A 23,584-nucleotide genomic window follows, 5' to 3' on the forward strand; every position below is an offset into this window, starting at 1 on the left:
ATCCTGTCTCTTTCTTTCTCTATCATTGCCTTTTCTTTTTCAGAATAAACACTTTTAATATGGGGCGGGGGGGGGGGGGAGTGTGCAACACAGGGGAGAAAGGTAGGTATATATACACAATTAAATTCCTTCTTGCCGTTATTCTGAGGTTTCATAATTTTAAAGCTTTCTGATACCTCTTAAGGTAATTGGACATATGGAATGTCACAAACCCAAGCTTGTGGACGGATTGGTATAACCGATTTGAAATGCTCAGAAATCATCTGTTGTTGACCTCGCCTGATTACATTTTGTCAGAATAAAAGGGAGTTTTCAAACATTCTTTTTTACCAGATGGTAGTGAGTGGCCTGACCCAGAAGTTACAGATGAGCTGCAGTAATGAGTTTTCCCTTCCTTTTGCTGGCTGCACATTCACTGGTGACATTTTACAACTAGGACTTCTGGCTCAATCAATATTTGCAGGCATGAAACCTGCCAAAGTTAACATCAGGGCTCCCTTGCAAATTTGCTTAAGGCACCAGAACTGTAAAAGCTCACAATCTCTAATTCTGCAACTACCATCAGCCAAAATTCATAATCAGGGATCAAAGCCATCAGGGACAGAAAATTCTACCTACCTCAAAGGGTCGCTGTGATGACTAAAACAGCTTATGAAAAGGTTGTATGTAAACTATAAAGTGGTATACCAACAAGGGGTTATCATATTTTTAAGAAATGTCTGAGAAATATTCCAATTATTCATATATAATTACATATTATGGCTTTAAAAGACTTGAAGCTTTAAAAAAATGTAATGAGTCATGGCAATTTACTACCTTTTTTTCTGGGAGAAAAAACAAGTACCAAACACTAAAAATCTCAAAGCAAAGTTATTGCAAATATAAAATAGAACTGTCATTTACTTAATTCACACACACATACACAAATTACAGGTACTGAGAACACAATAATTACGGAGAACATGGGTTTTAACAATGCCCACAAGGAGTGGGGAAAAAAACCAATGTATCAAAAATTAAAATCACCAACACTCTCACTTAAAATCTGTAATCTGATTGGCCGACAAGTAATATGGTTGTGATTTATGATTTAAATCACTAGTCATTTAAGACTCTACTTAATCAATTCTTCCTACCAAAAAAAGTCTTACTTCTTGTTAAAGCCTGAATGTATATATATATATATCCATCTCACCTCCAAAGGGTGTGTAGATTTCTTTTTTAAAAGTACAAACCATACTTTAGCATCCATGATTTACTTTGACATCTTCTCTGATTAATTCTGCAGCTGCATGAGAAAGCTGAATGTTGATTCAGTTTCTTTATTTATCAAGGCTAACAAAGGCAGATACTTGTAAAACCATTGGAAGGTAAACCACCTCCATTTTAGCAGACTTATTATGAATGTTTTTTCAGTTACACCAGAACCATCATCATTCATTCATTCACTCAGGAAGTGTTTACTAAGCCAACAGAACCCGAACATCACTCTATTAGGTGCTAGAGGGAATATCAGACATCACTCCAACAACAGTAACAACATAACTGCACTGATCTAAAAGAAGTAGCATAGTACAATGCGAAGAGCAGCAAACCAATAAGCAGAAAAATCTAGGTTCTTGTGAATCACTCAAGAGTCATATGACCTTAGATAAAAATGCTCTGCCCTTACTCTGCTACCTCACAGGATTGTCTTTAGTAAGGGAGAGTAGGATTAAATAAGACAAAGATACAGCACTTTGAAAAGAAAACAGAACCTAAGATGCAATTTCTCTTAATGATTGCTAATGCAAAGTCCTACATCTACAACAGACTTTTATAGTTACTTAACATCAGCTTCTGACAAAGAATAGCGTTGCAATTATGATCACAAAAGAAAAAATACTGAGGAGACCACAGGCATATAAAAAGGGACCCAATGTCACTAGAAATCAGAAAAATCGTAAAATAGCATCAGATTGGCCACAAATGAAAAATTAAAATATAGCAATGTGTTGGTGAAGAGGTGAAGAACCAGGATCTGTTAAAACTTACTGACAGGAGTGTAAAAATGAGTATAGAACTACCTGGTGATACCTAATAACACCGAAAATACATATGTTCTGACTACCCCAGCAATTCTACTCCTAGGTATGTATACATGACAGGAATTTTCAGACATATGCACAAGGAGATAAAGAATGTTCACTGGAACATATTTGTAATAAGAAAAAGGAAAAGAAAATTTCAGCAATTACTGGTTGTACACATAAGTAGTAATAATTTTAAAAATGTGTGGGAATAGTAATCACCAAATTGAGGATAGTGACTGCTTCTAAAAAGGGTAATAAGGAAATTGGATTAGGGAGAGGCCACAATGAAATGGAATTACATAGAGAAGGGTAAACATACAGGAGACTTCAATTGTATTTATAAAATTTTATTTCTTAAAAAAAAAGATCTTAAGTAAATTTGGCAAAATGGTATGGTTATGCACATGCTTAGAGGAAAAAAACGGGGACCCCTAGAAGCTAGCCGGGAATCATTCAGAACAAGTCACACCCAACTGGTTACAGTTCTCAGAGTTTACTAAGGTTAAGGGTTTACAACACATACTGGGTATTTTTATCTCAACAAGATCCTTCGCAAAGTTACTCAAGCGGGCAGATAGAGAAATGTGGGCAATTGGCAGTACAGACAGGTAGAATCATAACTGTTTGAACCAAAAGAGTATAAGCACCATGGAGTCCTTTGCTTAAATTCAAAATGGCAAATATGTAAAGTCCCTGCCAGGGGAAATGTGACTTAAAAGCAATTCATTCAGAAAAGAGCTGATGACTTCAGTAAATCTCAGGATTCAGTGAATCAACAAGATGACCAACTTTAAATTTTTTTAAGTTAGTGCATATTAAGGTCACCTAATTAGAAGCATAACATCCCATGTGGCTACAGTCCCACAGCACTGAATTAGCCACCGCACTTTAAAAAGAGGCATTAAATCTAGACAATGCCTGAGCAGGATAGTACATGCTCTGGAAACCCTGCTATAGGAAAAACTAATATGGGAATCAGAGAAGATTCAGGGAGGGACCCCGGAGGCACCTCAGGCTATTCAAACCATGCCCTAGAAAGGGGTAAATACATACAGCTACGTCATGAATGGCAGATCACGTTCCTTTCCTCCTTCATTCTAACTAGAGAAATCCTACTCAGCCTTAAGCTCCAGCTCAAAGGTCACCTTCTCTAAGAGTCTTCCAAAAACTCCAGTAAGACCTCTGGGCTTCCTCAGCAGTGTATCAAATCATACCTCTATCAGCACACAACCGTGCATTAATACATCTCCATCTCCTCTACAATGCATATGCTAGGTCCTCAAGAGCAGGAATGCTGGGATCTGACCCTTGCCTCTCAGTGCAGACACCTCTCAGCACCCAACGGTGCCCAACACCAGAGTAGGCACTTAACCCACGTTACTAAGTCAGCAGGAGATGAGGGGGAAAGGACGGCTAAACCAATAAACTACCCACGAATCATAACTTACTATTAGCAAATGTATATAACGTATACATATTCTCAGAGTTCTTTGGATCGTTACGGTGACTGCAGCCAGCCAGAACTCATACACACCTATATATTTGATCATTTTATGCCATTCTGGGTTATATTTTATGTATCCCTTAGTAAATTCTCTAACAGTGGCACCAGGTGATATAAAGGGTAATAGTAAAATTCAGATTCAAAGAATATCAGTACAACCTCCTAATTTACAGATGAATAAACTAAGACTCAAGGACGTGACAGGACCTGAGCCTGGAGCCAAGGACAGAGGAGGATCTGAAATCTCTCACTTTTGCAGGAGCTGTACACACAACCCCCAGACCCCTTTCCTTAGTCACAACCTCAGAAACTATCATCTTAAATGTATAATTTGTATCGTCTGTCCCTGCCGTCATCTTTCAACTGACATTAAAATCCCTTCTGCGACTTTTCTGCCCATGCCTTTCACCAGGAAAGCTCTCTTCTGTAGCTGCTCCTTGCCCATTTGTAAAAGCTTAGTGCCATCTGCCTATATGGAGATTTCAGGAAGAACTTCCTCCCCCAGACCATTTGGATAACCCGCCCAGTCCTAAATAACAAATTAATATGGCAATGCTGTTTTAAATTATTTATAGTTTTAAACCAAAGCTCAGATACAATAAATTCACTTTATTATTTGGGGTGGCACAAAGGTTAGCTACTTTGTAAGTGCTTGTCGCAGAGGTTGGGGAGAGGTGGAGTATTCATTCAGCAGCCAGCAGACCCACAGAGTGGTTTTGCAAGTAATATGGCACACCTGTTATGTGTAATTATGCTGACAGAGACGATTCCAGCCAGTGGAATATTGCCTCTAGCAATGGACAATTTCATTAAGACTAAAGTGGGGCAAGGAAATCTTTAATTACTTTTGCTCTAAGCCGCCTCTGAGGTCATTGCCAAGACTCCAAACTTCATTCCTCTTCCAAACAGAAAGAGTGGCTCGGGAGAAAGGATGTATACCACAGGAAGACAGATAGGAAGGAAAAGAGGAAAGTGAAGATGTTTTGAGAAAATGGGACGGGGAAGGGAGATGAATAACCCGGGACTGAATTAGTGAGAACCAGATCATAAGTGAGAAATGAATAATTTTACTCATTTACCTAACCTAGGTCTTTCACAGTTGCTCATTAATTCCTTAACGGTTCTGACATGGTTTTGATCTTAGAAGCCTAGGACATTAACTATCATCACTTTTCTTTAAAGGTTAAAACTTATCCACATAAGTCTGTTACAGAACAGCTGACACATTTACTTCAAGGAAGACACAACTCACATGAAACTCTACCCTGAGTATCCTGTTAAAGAGAATATCTTTCAACATTATGGGTAATACTTTAAAGTCTGAAAACATAGCATCATTATAGAATATACTTTCTTTCTAGGGCCGATTTACCCCTTTCAGCTTGAATGAAGTATCTGGTGTTATGGCCTCAATACATGCCTGTTGATGAGCCCATCAAAAACAATGAAAAGAGATGGTTTCATGTCTACTCTTGTCTAAGATGCACTTTATTTTCCTCAACTCAAAGGTTTTACTATTTCTACAGGCTTTAGAAACCACTAAAGTTTGCAAAACACCTCTGTTCCCCATAAAGACAAGTACGGTGAATGAGTTATTCTCAGAGTCAGAAATAGTTTCTCCACCCAGAAAACAGAACACTGACCACGTGGCCACATGGAATATGATCAAAAGGAATTCTGTGGGAGCCTGGGTAAATGCCTCTTGCCCCCTACAAATTCCTCCTACAGGCTCTATCCCCAGCTCCACGACTCTCTCTCAGGGAGGCTATAAAATGGCTTTAAAGTGATCTTAAGCTAAAAACTGTTCACTTCAAGAACATTTTAGGACACTCAATTTCCTAGCAGTAGCATCTAGTAGACAGAGCAGATAAGGCGAAGCGCTTATTTTGCTGGGCAGGAAGGGACTCTACCAAAGATTAAGGTAATTAATTGTCTTATACAGACACATAAATAAAAGAATAAAATGTGAACCATCCCTCCCCTTTTTAAAGTTTTCTTTGAAGCTTGGCAGGCTTATGGTATCAAAAATAAAAAACCCTAAGAATTGGCTGCCTTAGAAAAAGGTACCTTAAAACAGTGCAAAGGCCACTGTTTTTTTGCACAGTGCAAAGACATTATTACATGTTACAGGAGCTTTACTCTCTGAGAAAGGAAAGGAAAGTGAATTTTCATAAGCAAGGTTCCTCTGTGGGTGAATCTCTAGTCAGTTCCGACCAGCTCAGAGAGAGCCATCAAGGCTAGCCATTAGCTGTCAATTTAGAACGACTCCAGAAAGCCAGTCCCCGAGCCCCACGGATACCTTCTCGACAACCTCTTAATCTTGTTTATAACACCTGTGTTAAAGCAGCCTGACATCAGTCCAACTCGTCTCAGGCTGCAATTACTTAAAAACTTGAGAATCCTGGCAAACATACCAAAAAACACAGAGAAACACTGGCCGAAAAACCCTGCACATGAGGGAATTCGGCCACCTCCTTTAAACAAAGCCGTGTCAGTAAGCCGGGACGGGCCTGAATAGGCAAAGTCAGATGTAAATCTCACAAATCGCTTCTTAGGAGGCACTGAGGTCAGAGAATCTTAGGGTTTAAAGAAACCATAAAGAATTCCTCTACAGCCTCCTCACCAAGTGATTATCCATGCTGTGCAATAGTCACTATGAACTGAGTGTTTATTATGTACCGGGACCTTCAACATTTCATCATCTTTTTACTCCTCACGCAGCCCTGCTCGGTAGGGAATACCCAGTCCCTGGTTTTTCAAGTGAGGAAGCCAAGGCTCAGGTGGCTTGCTTAGTGAACTGCCTAAGGTCAAACCGCTAGAAAATAGCAGTGACGGGATTTAAACAGTCTAAACCTGAAGCTCTTTCCAGTACGTCATACATCCACCCTGTGATTGGGAAATCGTCCTGCCTTCACTGGTTTCTGTGCTTGCTACAGATGTGTTTCCCGAGGCTACTTAAACTTAAGTGAACTGTTAGCAGCTCTACTACTTTTTGTTTTAGAAACCTATGTGTGTCCCAGGCCTGTACAAAACAAAAAGCACAGAAGAACCTGATGCGAAACTAGAATCGTTAAAAGGGGAGCATAAGGAGCACCGGGGTGGCTCCGTCAGTTAAGCGTCCGACTTTGGTTCAGGTCATGATCTCGCAGTCCCTGAGTTCAAGCCCCGTGTCCGGCTCTGTGCTGACAGCTCAGAGCCTGCAGCCTGCTTTAGATTCTGTGTCTCCCTCTCTCTCTGCCCCTCCCTGGCTCACACTGTCTCTCTCTCTCCCTCAAAAATAAATAATAAAGCATTAAATAATTTTTTTAGGGGCGCGTGGGTGGCGCAGTCGGTTAAGCGTCCGACTTCAGCCAGGTCACGATCTCGCGGTCCGTGAGTTCGAGCCCCGCGTCGGGCTCTGGGCTGATGGCTCAGAGCCTGGAGCCTGTTTCCGATTCTGTGTCTCCCTCTCTCTCTGCCCCTCCCCCGTTCATGCTCGGTCTCTCTCTGTCCCAAAAATAAATAAAAACAAAAAAAAAATAATAATTTTTTTAAAAAAGGGGGGGAGAATAGTACAGTAAGAAGAAAATGGACTTTACTAGCAGACATCAAAGTCTGTTATTACACTGTGACCCTGAGCATATCACAGTCTCATCCCTAGAAAAAGCCCTCATACTGAGGACGTGCCTAACCCAGAAAAAGTAGTTAATAAATAAGAAAGAAAAAAAATGAAAATGGGTATACCAGGTACAATCAACATGAAATAAAAACTCATCTTGTTGTATTATCTCTTTTTGCCCAGAAGGTTGGGTAAAGAGAAAACAGCAATTATGGCCCACAGTAGACCAGCAGCAAATCTTTGGCAAATAAAGAGATCAGTCCATTTCTTGCTTTGGAGTCAGAGGCAACTCCAGTCTTAAAAAAAAAAAAAAAAAAAAAGTCAGTCAACTCTCAGGCTACACTATAAGAATCGGGCTTTTTTTAAAGTTTACTTATTTATTTGTTTTGAGAGGGTAAGGAAGTGGCAGAGAGAGAGGAGAGGGACAAAATCCCAAGCAAGCTGTGTTGTCAGTGCAGAGCTTGATGTGGGGCTCAAACCCACAAATTGTGAAGTCATGACCTAAGCCGATATCAATAGGCAGACACTTAACTGACTGAGCCACCCAGGCGCCCCAAGAATCGGGCTTTTACGAAGATCATCTATTGTTTTTAAGGCAATGATAGGGCCACTGTCATCCACAGACAAAGCTTAATCCACTCTCCACCGAGAAAGAAGAGACAAGAAAGAGGAGGCAACTGTGGAGGTGCTAAGTCTCAACATAAAAAGACACCTAGAAGAGAACCAAATTCAGCCACCAATCATTGATTCACTACTTCATTCATTCATTCATCTCTCATTCTTTCCTTTATTCAAAGTCGAGAGACGTTTATTGAGCATTTACTACACAGCATGCCCTGATCTGGTCACTGTCCTTGAGGAGCTCAAAGTCCAATGGGAAGAAAGACATATAACCAAGTAATGTCAATACACAATTGCTGGGAAAGGCAGTCTCCTGCACGCAGTATTTCCAGCCCCACTCAGCTGTGTAAGAATGGCCTCAGGCCTGGAACACTTCCTTACCTAGAGATAAGGAGCCCATACAGCTCATGCCAGGCTCGTCACCTTGTGTGGCAATATCATTCTCTGTTTCATGCTCGACGAGTGTTCCTACGCTCTGCTTAAGCATGTACGTCAGTGCCCCTCAGGCACACCACTAGCTTTCGGGTCGGGGTCCTTCTGTTGCAGGAGAGGGCTGCATGTAGGCCAACTGCCCTGCACCAGCTTCAGAGGAAGGGGGAGGGCCCCACTAGCCACAAGGGACAGACATACATTCCAGGGGCTGATCTTGCTTTGTCTCTTCTCTGTGTGAGTAAAGCATCAGTCCATCCGGTAGTTAACTGTGTGCTGCTTTCACTGGCAACTCCAAAACCAAGATGCAATGGGCAGAAGTGTCTGGAGCCTTCCCCTGGATTGGTAACCCATACAGTGTTCCACTCTCCTGGGTTTGATAACCAGCGTATGGTGTTCTGTTGGGTGTAGACTCAAGGCAGGTACGAGATTGGGGGATGGATGGTAGCATTCTGCTACATTCTATTTTCTCGGGATTTCTTGGTTTTCAGCCACCTTCATCCCCCAGAGCCCTCTGTTAGGAAAAAGATTCTGCCATCTACTTCCTCGTGGCTTTGGGCAAGTTACTAAACTTCTGTGAACTTCCTTTCTTCATCAATAAAATGGGAATAAGAATACTGATTTCCCAGGGTTGCTTTTAGGATGAAATGGAATGACACATATAAATCAAATAGCACAATGCCGAGCTCTTAGCGGGCCGGCAGTTCCTTGCCCTTTGGTCTTTTTCTTTTGGTGTGGTGGCACGGGGAGGAGAAAACAAATATTCTTACATTTCACGAGAAGTATGACAATTTCTAAAAGCTCCTTTATGAGTCGCTTTTCATTTACTTCAAATCAGGACCATACCATCCCTGTAAGTAACCCTTTTCCCCCATAAACACAATCTTTCAAGGGACGGCAAATCTGCCATTAACGCAGAGGCAACACTTCAAGCCCAGCTGCGCCCTCCTCCCGATAGTATCCTGTTAGGCTCGGTGTCACGCTCCTGAGAAAAGCTCTACTCACCGGACTCAGCAGTCGAAAAGTTCACATGGTCAGAAGTGCCTCTGCCTCACACAAGGTGAACCATGGTCAACACTGCTTTTCTAATTGAAGTAAGACTTCCTCAACCTCTTGCTGACGATCACAAACTAGCACGTGGGGCCCGGTATCAGACAACCAGACTCCATCTTGCTCTAATGATGATTTTAAGCACACACAGGAGGTAGGGGGAAATTACTAATTTAAACAAAATGTTTAATCTTCTAATTATGAGATAGGCTCCAAGAAGACGGAAAGTGATTTGCAATCTTCATTATGGAACCCGCACGCAACCACTGGCACAAGGCATGTCAGCCAGAAGGCAGGTACCATTTCTTCTCCCACTGAGCCTTCTGTGTCCTTGTAGGTTCTGTGCGGATAAAAGAAGAAATCTTTGGCCAAAAGTGGGGGGGGGGGGGGGGGAGGAGAGGGAGAGAGAGAGAGAGAGATCACAATTTGTCTCCCCACGTTCATTATGCTAAATGAGGTATCAGGGTCCCCAGTAAGAAGCCAAGGAGATAATATTCAGTGACTTCACATTGGCAGACTGAGCAGCCTGAGGGCCTTTGAAACTCAAAAGTCTTATAAAAACTGCCCAGCTCAGGTGGTGCTTAAGCAATTCTTTTTATTTGCTGAAAAGTCCTGTCATCGGTGGTAAGAGATGCAGTGCGAATTAGGGTGGTGCCCACCAATGGCACCTTTGGTCAGAAGGAAATCTGTTCCTCTGCAGATATGCTTGTACCATTGCTAATTTGTGTTATCTCTGCCCATTCAGATCTCTGTGCTAACTCAGGAGAAAAAGTCCCTGCCAACCAAGTCTGACAAGTCTCATGGCAGAACTCCCACTGGAGAATCAGCAGAGAAAGCAAAGGCAATTATTCCCTTTCATTAGAAAGAGTTCTTTTTAAGTTTGGTTGGTTTGGGGGGGCTTGTTTTTGTTTTTGTTTTTTAATTCTGAAAACCCAAAGCAGCCATTCATAGCCACTGCTCACTGCAGTCACTTACACAACTAGCAGACACTGAAATTTCCCCTTAAGCCAACCAGAAAGAGCTGTGCCCCTTTAATTACCCGCTGTAATGTAAAACCAGACGTGGAGAGGACAGCCACAGTAGATCTGGGCAAAACAGCACTGATATTTCGCCATCAGTCCAGACCATCTGCAACTGTTTTGCAGAAGCACATAAAGTTTATGGATTCCAAAGCTTCCTACAAGTTACCAGGTGCTGAAGGTCAGCTGCATTGTCCTCAGGTCCACGGGGGCTCCTTTCTTCATTCTCTCCAGGCCAGGGTGCTCAACAAAAGACACCCTGCCCACATTTTCTGTGCCAAGCCTGGCACGAGGAAAGCGCTTCTTCTTGATTAAGCCACAACACAGATTAAATGTTTAGAACTGGGAGATTCTGAAAAACACCTAGGTGGGAAAGCAACTATCCTAGGAAGAGCACAGCTTCAGCTATGGCCCTCTGCAGCACAAAGGTGAGTTCTGCCCACTTTGCACATCTAAGCTGGCCAGACCGCTCCCCTCCAATGTAGTTTACATTCGGGGGACACAGTGATCTTTTCAAACGTAAACCAAATTGTGCCACACCACAGCTTAAAACCCCTAATGGCTTCCCATTGTACTGACAATAAAATCTACACATTTTAGAGTTCTCCCACCTCCCCACAGCTGACCTCTGTCTACCCTTATCTCCGTGTCTCTTTCTCGTTCACCATGCTCTAGCCACCTTCCTCAAGCATGACAAGCTTGTTCCCACCTTAGGGCTTTCGTACTGGTTTTCCCTGGGCCTATGTCGCTATTCCAACAGCTCCATGTAGCCAAATCGTTCTCATCAATCGGTTCTCAATTCAAATGTTATCTCCTCAGAGAGGCCTTCTAGAACCTCCTGATGCTCCCCCATCACTCTATCAGCCCATTTCCCCTCTTCATATCCATATCTGAAATTATCTTGGTTTTGTGTGTGTAGTATTTGTTTGCTTGTGTGAGTGTTCTTATTCATTTGCATTTGTTTTTCTCGTTTATTGTCGGCCTTGCCTCCCTGGATATAAGTTCCATAAAGCCAAGGGACTGCAAATGTCTTGTGCATCTCTATTGCCAGTATCTAGCATAGCAACTTCCATTTAGTAGGCGGTTAATAAGTATCTGTTGAATAATTAGAGAAAGGTTCAAAGAAAAAAACAAGAAAAGAAAGGTTCAATATGGATCACTAATCTAAATGAAATTTACTAAGCCTCAAAAACCTACACTGGCTCACAGCCTGACTGTCAGCATGTGTCACAATGCCCTAGAAACACTGGTCTGTTCTTCATCAACTCCTGCTGAGTGATCAGGAGACAATGGCAAAGACAAGACTAAGATGAACTTGCAGACTCTCAAAGTTGCAGAACTTGAAAATCTGCAAGCCTCTCAGGTAGAGTCTTCCCCAAGTTGTCCTTTCCGAGGAGGATCAGATGGGCTAGCAACGGTGATTACCAATGGGCTGAGGCCAAAGGCTGGGTCTTAAAGGTCCAGCAAAGGCAGGGTATAGCATATGAGGCAGCCCGAGTCCCAATCAGCCAGAGTCCTTCTGGATGAAGCAGCAGTTGGGAGCCAGAGAGCAGATGTACACACCCAGGAGGGGTGGGGAAGGGGAACAGAAGAAATGAGAGATAAAGCCAGAGAGATACAGAGAGATAGCCTTCAAGATGGTAGGCAAAGAGATCTAGAAGAAATGCTGGATGAAAAATGAAGACAAGTGACACTGATATGATCAGTATTAGTTACAGACTTCAGTAACTAAGAGTCCTAAAATTTTACAGTTCATCCAAAGATGACCAAGAATACTAACCCTTCAGTCATCAAACCGCCTCAACTTTTCAGGACACCATGAAAAGAAAGCAAAAAGGGCCTCAGAGGTTAGATTTTATCCTATTTTATCCTATCAAACACCACCACTAAGGAGTGAGAGCTGACACCAAAGAGAAGCAAGAAAAACTGTAAACAATAGGCACAAGAGCTCACCATCTCTCTGTAACACTCTGAAGTGTTTTAATACAGGAGTAAAAACTTCCCACACCTCAAAAGACCGTAAGAGGAATCTGGGCACAATTGACATGTGTTCATAATCATGACCCTAAGAAAACAGTCTGACCGATTGAGAATGGCAAGAATGCTTACGTTTTAGAAAGAACTCCACACAAAACGAAAATTCAAGCTTTAAATACAGAAAAAGCACCGTTCTGAACTCCATTTTATCAACCAAGTACGTGGGATCCTGAGGCAAATCGCTTTCCCTCCCCATGCCATGCCTGCCCCACCTGGAAAGAGAGAAAGTTCTTATTCTAGCACTCCCGCTCCACTTAGAAGTTTCTGCTATCTGGAAAATCTATTTATGAGGAACACCACATTTTCCAAAGACACCAGACAAAAGAGGAGTTCGTGCAACTCAATATAACTCATACCACCTTTTAAATTTTTTTAAATGTTTATTTAAATTTTTTTTTTTCTTCAACGTTTTTATTTATTTTTGGGACAGAGAGAGACAGAGCATGAACGGGGGAGGGGCAGAGAGAGAGGGAGACGCAGAATCGGAAACAGGCTCCAGGCTCTGAGCCATCAGCCCAGAGCCCGACGCGGGGCTCGAACCCACGGACCGCGAGATCGTGACCTGGCTGAAGTTGGACGCCTAACTGACTGCGCCACCCAGGCGCCCCTAAATGTTTATTTAGAGAGAGAGAGAGAGAGAGAGAGAGAGAGAGAGAGAGAGAAGCTCAAGCAGGCTCCATGCTGTCAGTGCAGAGCCCCATGAGGGGCTTCATCTCACACCCTGTGAGATCATGACCTGAGCCGAAATCAAGAGCCAGATGCTTAACCGACTGAGCCACCCAGGCCGAGGTTCCTTTTTTAAAACGGTGATATGAAGGGCACCTGGTGGCTCAGTCGGATGAGTGTCCAAGTCTTTTCTTTGGCCAAGGTCATGATCTCATGGGCCGTGAGATCAAGCCCCACTGGGCACGGAGCCCATTTAAGATTCTCTCTCTTCCTCTCCCTCGCCCTTCTGCACTCGTTCTTGCTCGCTCTCTCTCTCTCTCTCAAAAATAAGAAAATAAATAAAATGAAAAGAAACCTCAACGTGGGTTTCTTCCCATGACAACCCCCAATTCATCAATGGTGATGCTGTTTCTTATCCTCCTTTCTTGCTGAGTGTTAGCATTCTGTTGATTTTCTGGCATTTCTACCTTCCCCTGCCCAACAGCTACTCCTGGCCAGAGTTCCCATTCCATGTTTCAGCTTCTCTGTCAATAATTACATAGCCTTGAAATGCTCAGATTTCCCTTATCATTAATATGAGACGCTATTAGCTGTTCCCATCGAAGTATTAATGTTTGAAGAGGCCAGTAAAAGATAACAAGACAAACTCTAGCTACAATTCTTTTATTTTTTTCCAAAGCTGCAAAGAAAATAGCATTCCAACATGATAGATATACTAGAAGACTGATGTACTGTTAATGTTTACGTTTATTAAAAATCCCAAAAATAATTTTAACTCCAATGCTTTTAACTGGAGAGAGGTGGGTCAAATAAAAAATGTAATCAATCCTCAAGTGTATGTGTTAACAAAACAAGCACATAAATAATGCCAAACAAACTGTTCAATAACCAAGCATATGTGCCTCTGGAATACAGTCAGACACATTCAGAGAGAAGCATCATAACACTCTCTGCTTGATTTCAAATCCTTCTCAGTTCAGTCAATGGCTTTGGACATTGCTGGGGAGCTGACAGGAAGGCTAAGGAGCCCAGGTAGAGAATCTGCTCACAGGCAACTGATAATCTAAAACGAGTTAAGAGATGAAAATGCACTGTGGTAGTCTCACTAGATCTTTCACTGAACTCAGGATGAAGATAATCTAGTTTCTATTTACCAACCCACCATGGAGATGGGGTTTTAAAGTTTAGGCCAACATACTTTCAGATCAGTCACTCCTAGAACACTGCAGAAAAGAAAACGGCTTTGAATCATTCAGCTGAAATACTAAAACCAAATGGCTGACTCCGGAGAAAGTAAGAGAATCTCAGCTATTCCTTCTCCTAACTCCAATTTCTCTATAGCTATATAAGACTCAGACCAAAACAACCACTTCCTTCAGGAACCTTGCGGGGGTGGAGAGAGAAAGAAAGAAAGAAAAAGAAAGGAGTAATTTGTAAATGAGATTTCTGGCACTAGAAAAGGGGAACAGTGAGATATCTCAGCAATATTAAAGAGACCTGGGGAAAAGAATTACTGTGTTGATGACATAATTCTTGATATCAATGACTGCTAACTGTGGCAGAGTAGGGTTGTGCTTTAATCTATTGAGAACAGTTCTATACTGTGGCATGTGTGGGTGACAAACTGTTCTCATTTCCTTTTATAGCACTCTAAACCTTAATCTCCAAGGGACCAATGACCTTGGGAATACTGAGGCAGCTTTGCAGAATTCAAAAAAACATTTTTTTCTTTTGCTACAGCATGTGTGTTGTTTGTAATTATGTCAATAATTAAAAATCAAAAGCTAACACTTACTGGGCACTTATGTGTCAGGCACTATACTACTTAGCACTACCCACTCTTATTTAATCCTGTATTTTAAAAAGGATGTAAAATGGAGTTTTGTTCTGTTTTGTTTTTCTACTGGCGGGCAGAGATACACTATTATAAAATCTCCATTTTAAAGATGGAGACCTGAGGCTTGAAGAGGTTAATAACTGACCCAAGGTCACACAGCCGGCAAACAGCAGAGGTGGGATTCAAACATGGGCAGTCTGACCCCCAAGTGAGTGTTCATTCATTCACCACACTAACACCTAGTGAGCACACGCTTTTAATTATTTTCTCCAATAGAGCTGACAAGCTTCTCTCAGCCATCTACATTCTCCAATGTAGTCATTTTTACATTTGTAAACTTCTCCATTGGGGTAAGCTTTATAAATTGAATTTATCAATCCCCCAGTTTATGTACTTATTTAAGTAAGCTCTCACCCAACACGGGGCTCAAACTCACAACCCTGAGATCAACAGTCGCATGCCCCGCTGACTGAGCTTGCCAGTGTCCTGCAATCCCCCAATTTAAACGACACCTAGTGAGAGACTAAAGAAAGTTACGGCTGTCTTCAAGTCCACTGCCAAAATCAGGCATCTCAATAACACCCACCTCCAAGGAAGCTGAAATAGGTAGGACTGAAGTCTATGACCAGAGAAAACAGTTCTGTTGGCCTATAAAGAAAATAAACCCACATTCACCATGCCGCTACAAGATCCACAAAAACAAAAAAGTAAGACCAACTGGAAACTACTTATTTGACAAAGTCCCAATGGTCTAAACAACAATGGTGGCAGCTGAAATAGAAAGGAAGGAATAGAGAGAAGACTGAAGAAGCAACACTTTCTCTGCAAAGCTTTCCCGACAGCAGAGATGCTCCTGCCTGTGCCATCCAATTTTGTTCATTCTTCTATAACGCCAATGACGCTGTGGACTGGATCATCTGTTTTCAAGTCCGTGGGATGCCCCCCGCCCCTTAGACTGCAAGCTATGTGAGCAAGAGCTACGTGTGGCTTAAACATTTTCAGAGCTCAATACCCTCCTGACTCCCGAGAAAGGAGCTAGACCTCTTTGTTCACAAGATCTTATGATTCATGGGGAAAAGAACCTCGTCTTTCATCCTTGAGAAGTATCTCCAAAGCTTCTTTAAAATCTGCTGAACAGAGACACCCCTGACTAAAATGCAAAATCAGGGGTAGGTGGTGGGGCAAGAGTAGAGATACAGAAAATCATGTGATACCAGAACATCTGGTCAGAATGTTCAAAAGACACATGAAACTAGACTAGGGCTAGTGAGCTAACAGTTGTCTACACCTAGGTGATGGAAGATTGAAGAATGGATGAGTTCATCTAGGATGAGGAAAAGGATTATAGAATCAAATTCCAATGAAAAATCAAGAGTAATGAGGCTCAAGAAAATCTTTGGCAGAGGGTATTGTCAACCTTCAAGAATGTAGGTTTTGGACATTCTAGAAAACAACTGACCAGTACTCTTCAAAAATGTCAAGATCATACAAGACAACAAAAATGACAATTAAATGCAATGCGGGATCCTGGATAGGATCCTGGAACAGGAAAAGGGCATTAGTGGAAAAAACTAATGACATCTGAATTAAGTCTGTAATTCAGTTACTGGCATATGAATGTCAATTTCCTGATTTTGATCATTGTACTATGCTTACAGAAGATGTTAACTTTAGGAGACGCTGGCTGAGGAGTAAATGGAAACTCAAACTCTCTTTACTATTTTTGTAATTTCCCGTAAATTCAACATTACTTCAAAATAAAACTTTTAGGGGCACCTGGGTGGCTCAGTTGGTAGAGCATCTGACTCTTGGTTTCGGCTCAGGTCATAATCTCACAGTTTTGTGAGTTTGAGCCCCACACTGGGCTCTGCACGGGCAGGGTGGAGCCCACTTGAGATTCTCTCTCTTTCCCTTTCCCTCTCCCTCTGCCCCTCTCCTGCTTGCACGCTGTCTCTGTCTCCCTCAAAACAAGTAAATAAACTTTAAACATTAAAAATAAATAAAAATAAAACTTTTAAAAATGTAGGTTTTGCGGCAAGAGTCGCAAGAGATGATATGCAAGAGGACAATTCAGAAGCTGAAGTAAGATATTTGAGTCAAATATTCTTGAGGTCTAACACGAAAGCAAAGACATACGAGTCAGCAAGCAAACGAGATAAGAGGGAAAGAACCAGAGCACATCTGAAGGTACGTCCTGGTTCACTCACCCAATCATTAAACAACCATTCTTTAAGCATCAGTTATAGGTGAGACAGCCTGCTAGGTGCTGGTCTAAGTGAACGGCCTAATGTGCAAGGAGGCACATAAGTAGGTGTTTTGTGAGTATGAAGAGAATGCACCAGGAAGAAAGAGGATGAGGAAGCTGCAAAGAGAGGAAACGAACTTAAGGAAAATACCACTCAGGAGATGAAACGGAAAGCACTCTGAAATGGGAATATCAATGAAAATAGCTCTTTATCTGTTGTTTATAGTCCCGCTACGAACAAAAAACAACCGTGAAAGCCCTAAACTGTCATGCAAGAAAAGCCTATTTCACGATACTGTAAAACAACATCACGATTAGGATAATATTCTCAGGACTGTAGGTAAAATGGGGCGCCACAGAACGAGCACAGGTGTTCAGGCTTCCAAAATGCTTCTTACATCCATCCACACCATCAACAAAAACGACCACAGGAAAACTCAATTACAAACTACAACACTACCTTGTGGAGAAAGAGGCAGATGATAAGAAACACAAATGATAAACACAGGGAAAAAAACGCCTATTACAGCAAACCTGAACTAACACTTTATATACTTACTAGATTAATGAGAAAAAATCAAATTGTGACAACTAGTAGTATCAAGATTGTGGTAGGACCGGAACACGCACGCTGTTAGCACCGTAAACTGACAAAGGATTAATTCCATAGGAGCACTATGGCTTTCTTAATGTATTTGCAGTCGAGGGACACCATCGTCTGCCACTCCCCTCCACTGACTCAATGCTCGGAACATCTCACTCCCATGCTTCTGCTCTCACTAATCCTAGTCAAGAATGACTCTCCTCAGCCTCCTTCATTGCCCACAGAACTCCTATTCATTCATCGCGGCTGAGATTCCAACATCTCCCTTTTCTTCAGTGACCACGTCAAATTCATCCCATGAATACACCCCTTCTCCGGGCATTATCCAATCATTCCTTCCATGATGCTCCCATAATCCTTTATTCACACGGTTTGTTGTTGAAATATCTGTCTCATTCCCTAGGTTATGAATTCTTTAAAGTCCAGGACCATGTCTTAATAAGTTTTGCACATGCAATACTTAGCACAGGAGATGGCATATGGTAATTTCTAACGGTAGGTGGGAGGGGGAGAATGCCACACAAATAAAGAAGTTCACTGCAGGAGTATCTCCAAGAACGAAAACCTGGAAACCAAATAATTATAAAATAATTATAGATAATTCTTCTAATTACAGAGGAACAATTTAAGGGAAAATAGTCTATCGCTTTAGCAAAAGGTACGAAAACATTAAAAATAACACGAAGACTATGCAGAAACACAGAAAATATTTCTGGCAGTGTTAAAAAGATAGAATACATGGGGCGCCTGGGTGGCTCAGTAGGTTAAGCGTCCGACTTCGGCTCAGGTCAGGATCTGGCTCAGGTCATGATCTCGCGGTTCATGAGTTCCAGCCCCGCATCGGGCTCTGTGCTGACAGCTTGGAGCCTGGAGCCTGCTTCAGATTCTGTGTCTCCCTCTCTCTCTGGCCCTTCCCCTCTCGAGCTCTGTCGTCTCTCTTTCTCTCTCTCTCAAAAATAAGTAAACATTAAAAAAAAAAAATACAAAACAGTATATACACAATGATTATAGCTATCCAGCATATACGAACTGTGGGAATACAAAAATATTTGTTAGATTAGGGTACTTTTCCTTCTCTCAAACACTTTCTTTTTAATACTATTCCTGTCAGTTTACTGTCATTAAAATGTTTTCACTTCAAAGGGGAAAGGAGCAAGATTATAAATTCCTGTAAGCTCCTGCAATCCAAGGAGATGCTACGATATCACTGATAGCTAACAAGAGGAGTGGGCATCTGCAGTATTGCTAAAACCAAGGGTCCCTGACCCCAATCTGCCTCACAGAGCACACTTCTCATGTCACAAAGCAAGTCATTCCCACTGAGCCCAGCTGCACTAAATGTGAATTCTTTATTGCAAAACTTGGAAGGTAAGAACTTTTCCCAGACATCTGTGGAATTAGTATTAATGAGAATGCCCTGAAGTTCATATACACGCCTATGCAGCAGACACTTCTCAGCCAAGGAACTGCTGGGCACACTTCTTGATGAGATGTCTAAGCCTGAAGGCATCAAAAAAGTACATTTCCATATTGGGAACATAACTGGCTTCCTCTTTAAGACTTTTTCCACCACCTCCTGTCCACACTGTAATTCTCCTGTCTTCTTAAATGAATAGTTAACATATGTCAAGGATATAAGGCATATACTGAGGCACTCACTGCCTAACTCTATTACTAGCAGAACCAATCACAGCAGAAAATTGGAATCTTCCCACCAAGCTGCCCCAAAAATGAAATTCAGGAAGCACCCCAAAAATATGAAAATACTTTTAATAAACATTTTTCTTGACATTACGTATTTTCCTTGCTTACCTTAATCTCTTAATTCCAGGAAAAGAAACAACCAGAATTCTTATGGCTCAAGTCCTTCATTTTACAGGTGGATAAAAAAAAATGATATACAGAGAAGGGAAGTGACTTGTCCTGAGTCACCCAGATAAGTAATGATAAAGGGAGGATTAAAACTCAAATCTCTCAGATTTTCAGCCCCGATTCATTCTCCTACATCAAGCTTTTTTTATCCCTTGAAATCTCTAGAGCTCTTGGCCTAAATAATTAGTATCACAGAATTTAAAGTTAGAAGGGAGCTCAGAGAGACTTACTTAATCCCTTCATTAGGCATATGAGGAAACTGAGGCCCAGAAAGATTAAGTGATTTGCTCTCCATATCTTGGATGGCAGGGAATAAGTATAACTTAAGCTCAAAAAACTGCAAACTAACGGCTATGAGAAGGGAGGAGAATCTCAGCTGGGAAAAATTTTAAAAGGAATGTAGATCATTCTAGACCAGGGACCGGTTTCAAAATGTAATCCCTGGACCCTCTGCTTCAGCATCACCTGGGATCTTGTTAGAAATGCAAATTCTGGGGTGCCTGGGTGGTTCAGTCAGTTGGGTGTCTGACTTAGGCTCAGGTCACGATCTCATGATTTATGGGTTCAAGCCCCACGTCAGGCTCTGCGTTGACAGCTCAGAGTCTACAGCCTACTTTGGATTCTGCATCTTCCTCTTTCTCTCCGCTCATGTTCTCTCTCTCAAAAATAGATAAACATTAAAAAAAACTAAAAAAAAAAAAAAAAGAAATGCAAATTCTAAGGTCCCACAGGAGGCACTGAATCAAACTCTAGGGGTGGGGATGTTCAAATCAAACAACATGTCCTGAGAAACAAACTTCAGTGGTCACATTGAGTCCACTTTGTAAATCGTAACTATCATCAACGGCATTTAAATTTGTCTATACTACATTCTTCTATACGTATATCATACTTCAATTTTTAAAGTTTTTAAAACTCTGAAGACAAAATGGAAAACTAGATTTGGGTATTCATTTGGTTCTAGTTCTGGCTTTGCTTCTTACCGACTGTCTTTGAGCAGGTAACTGACCTCCCTCGCTTGAGTTTTCTTTTCTATAAAATAGGCATACCACCCCCCTCAAAAGGCATGTCGAGAATTAAATGTAAGAACTCATCGGGAAGCACTTTAGTTCAGCATCAGGCACAGAGTAGGCAGCAGTCCAGCACAGTCATTAAGAGCTTCAGCTATGAGGTAGGTGCTTTTTTGCGCCTCAGTTCCCTCGTCTGTACAACCAAGGTTAAAAACAGTACCTTCTTCGTAGGGTTGTTATAAAGACTTTGAGAGATCACACAGGTAAGTAATGCATCTTGCATATCTATAAAATGTTACTGTTTTTGAAGAGCTTTTGCATCCATTAATTGAAATGATCCTCACGCATTGCCACAAGAGGATGGGTGCATTTGATTGATTATGGACTAGATCGCTTCTCGGCCTTTTGGCTAAGATCAAGTGTGATTATGGACTAGATTCCAGACTGTACCATCTTTTAGGAACAGGAGGAGTGCACATCAATCTTACAGAAAGGAAACGGCACGCATGAATAGTGCATGTGGGGAATGAACAGGGTTGAAAATAAGATCAGGATTCTGGTTTCAACTCTGCCACCCCCTTAGCCCACAACCTCAGGGAAGTGCTTTACCAGAATGGGGTTCGCTTTCTATATGTAAACAAGTGGGGTGCATTAGGTTATTTATAACATGTCTCCAAATAAAATTCCAACTCCTTGTCATGGCCTATAGGAAGGCCTACATAGTCTGTCGTCTGCCTACATCTCTTATCCATCACCTGCCATTCTCCTGTTCACCCATATTCCAGCTACATCGGTCCTCTTCCTGGTCTTCTAACAGGCTACACCAGCTTCTACCTTATAGTCCCCATACCTGCCCTTCCTTCTGCCTTGATCATTCTGCCCTTTTCCATGATTGGCTCCTTCTCAACCTTCAGTCCTTTTAACATCCATTCCTCAAGGTCCTTCCCAGACCATATTACCAAAGGTAACCGGTCCTGTCTCCTACTGCCAGGGGCTATTTTCTTTAGCAGCACTGTCTAATAAAAATATACTGAAAGCCACAAATGAGCCACATATATAAGTTTAAATTTTCTAGTAGTCACATTTAAAAAGTTTTCAAAAGGTAGCATTAATTTTAATAATATATTTTCTTTAAGCCTATATATCTAAAGTATTATATCTCAATATGGAATCAATATAAAAAGTAGTAATATATATTAATTTTTTCATACTAAATCTTGGAAATCCAATGTGTACTTTACATATACAGCAGATCTCAATTCCAACTTAACACATACAGATCTCAATTCCAACACATTTCAAGTGTTCAGTAGTCACAGGTGCCCAGTGACAGGTGACCACACCAAACAGCACAGTTCTACCACATACCCTGCTTACCCTTCAAAGCACCTATCACAATCTGAATGTTTATTGACCCATTATCTTGCTACTTCCCTACCAGACTACAGGCTCCACAAAAGCAAGAACCTTGTCTGTTTCCTTTCATGCCTTATAGTCAGAGGATTTGGTGCATTATACAGTAGGCATTCAATACATGTTTCTTGAGCAAATGAATGAACCTCTTCTAGCTTTAATATTCTGAGTCAATGGACTAGCCATTCTACAACTCTCAAAGAGACAACCCTCCCATTTCCTTTCTTCTTTCTGGTTCAATAACTGTCTTAAAGAGATAAATCTCTTGGCTATTTATCTCCCATTGCTTATGAGCTCTTTTCTACGATGTCTACAGTCTTCAAGATCCATTCTTTGTATATTGGCTGAGGGAGTGGCGTGAATATGATGGCTAACATTTCCTGAACCTTCACACTTTGACAAGCATTGGCCTAAGCACTTTGCAACAGGCTTATGTGGTAGGTACCATCTTTGCCCCCATTTACAAATAAGGAAAACAAGGCATAGAGAGATTAAGTATTTTGTTCAAGGTCACAGCAGCCAGTTAGTAGCAAAACAGACTCCAAGAGACATGCGGCTCCAGACTCATGGCTCTTAATCACCTGTTCTCTACTACAGAGCTGTCCGATGGGAATAAAGACCAGTTATATATGTAAATTTTAATTTTAAAAGGCTAGTAGCTACATTAAAAAAATCAACAGAAACAGGTAAAATTTATCTTAAATACAATTTTATGTCACCGATTAGGCATAATATGATTAATCAACATAATCAATAATCAAGGTAATTGATTTGATCAATAAGATCATAGAATCGGTTTAAAAATGTTATTTCTCATATGAATCTTCAAAATTCAGTGTGACTTTACACCTGGAGTACTTTTCAATTCATACTAGCTCCGTTTCAAGTGTTTAATAGCCATATGAACAACTACACGGGACCTCTTTAGAAAGTCAAAGAGGGGGAAACCTTTGAACTGGGAGCCAGGAGACCTTAGCTCTAATAACAGCTCTTACGTGTTGAGTGACTCTGGGTAAGTTCTTTCTGCCCTCTGGGCCACCGTCTCCCACTAAGTCGCCTGAGCAGGGAAAACAAGATCCCTAGAGTCCCATCCCATGCTAGAATTCCAAACATCTCCCAACAACAGCAGTTAACACCGGTACAGCTTTTACACTTTAAAACCAGCTTTCACACCCAATAGTTAATATAGTCCTCAAACAACCCTACTAGGAAGTTATTACTGTCTCCGTTTTATATATACAAAAACTAACGCTCCAAGAGGGCAAAACGACTTGTCCAAAACCCACAGGGCCAGTCAGTGAAGAAGCCGGGGCTCAAATGCAGGAAAGACCAGGGCCCTCCCACCACCACCACCAACTCAAAGACGGGGGACAAGAGAGAGTTGAAGGAAGATGGTTGTGAAGATGGTCCGGGGCCTTCAGAAGAGTTGAAGGGAGCCAGGCCCCGGGGCAGGGGAGGGTGAGAAGAGGCCCAGACTGGAGTTGAGAGGGAGGGACCTGGGCTCTAAGAAGGAATGAACTGAAAGCGCCCAGGAAAGTCTCGGGGGAGTAAAGTGAGAAGTGAGGGGACTCGGGCCGGGGACAGAGGTGAGAGGAGGTGAGGAGGTG

At 41.7% G+C, this 23,584-nt stretch overlaps 1 protein-coding gene across 2 annotated transcripts in view; it reads right to left on the reverse strand.

Moving 5' to 3' along the window:
- The window catches only part of CTNNBL1 (catenin beta like 1), a 162,308-nt gene that overhangs the window by 138,492 nt on the left and 232 nt on the right, over positions 1–23,584 (reverse strand). The window lies entirely within an intron of this gene.

The sequence above is a fragment of the Prionailurus viverrinus genome, chromosome A3 (assembly GCF_022837055.1).
Source record: "Prionailurus viverrinus isolate Anna chromosome A3, UM_Priviv_1.0, whole genome shotgun sequence".
Lineage (NCBI taxonomy): Eukaryota > Metazoa > Chordata > Mammalia > Carnivora > Felidae > Prionailurus > Prionailurus viverrinus.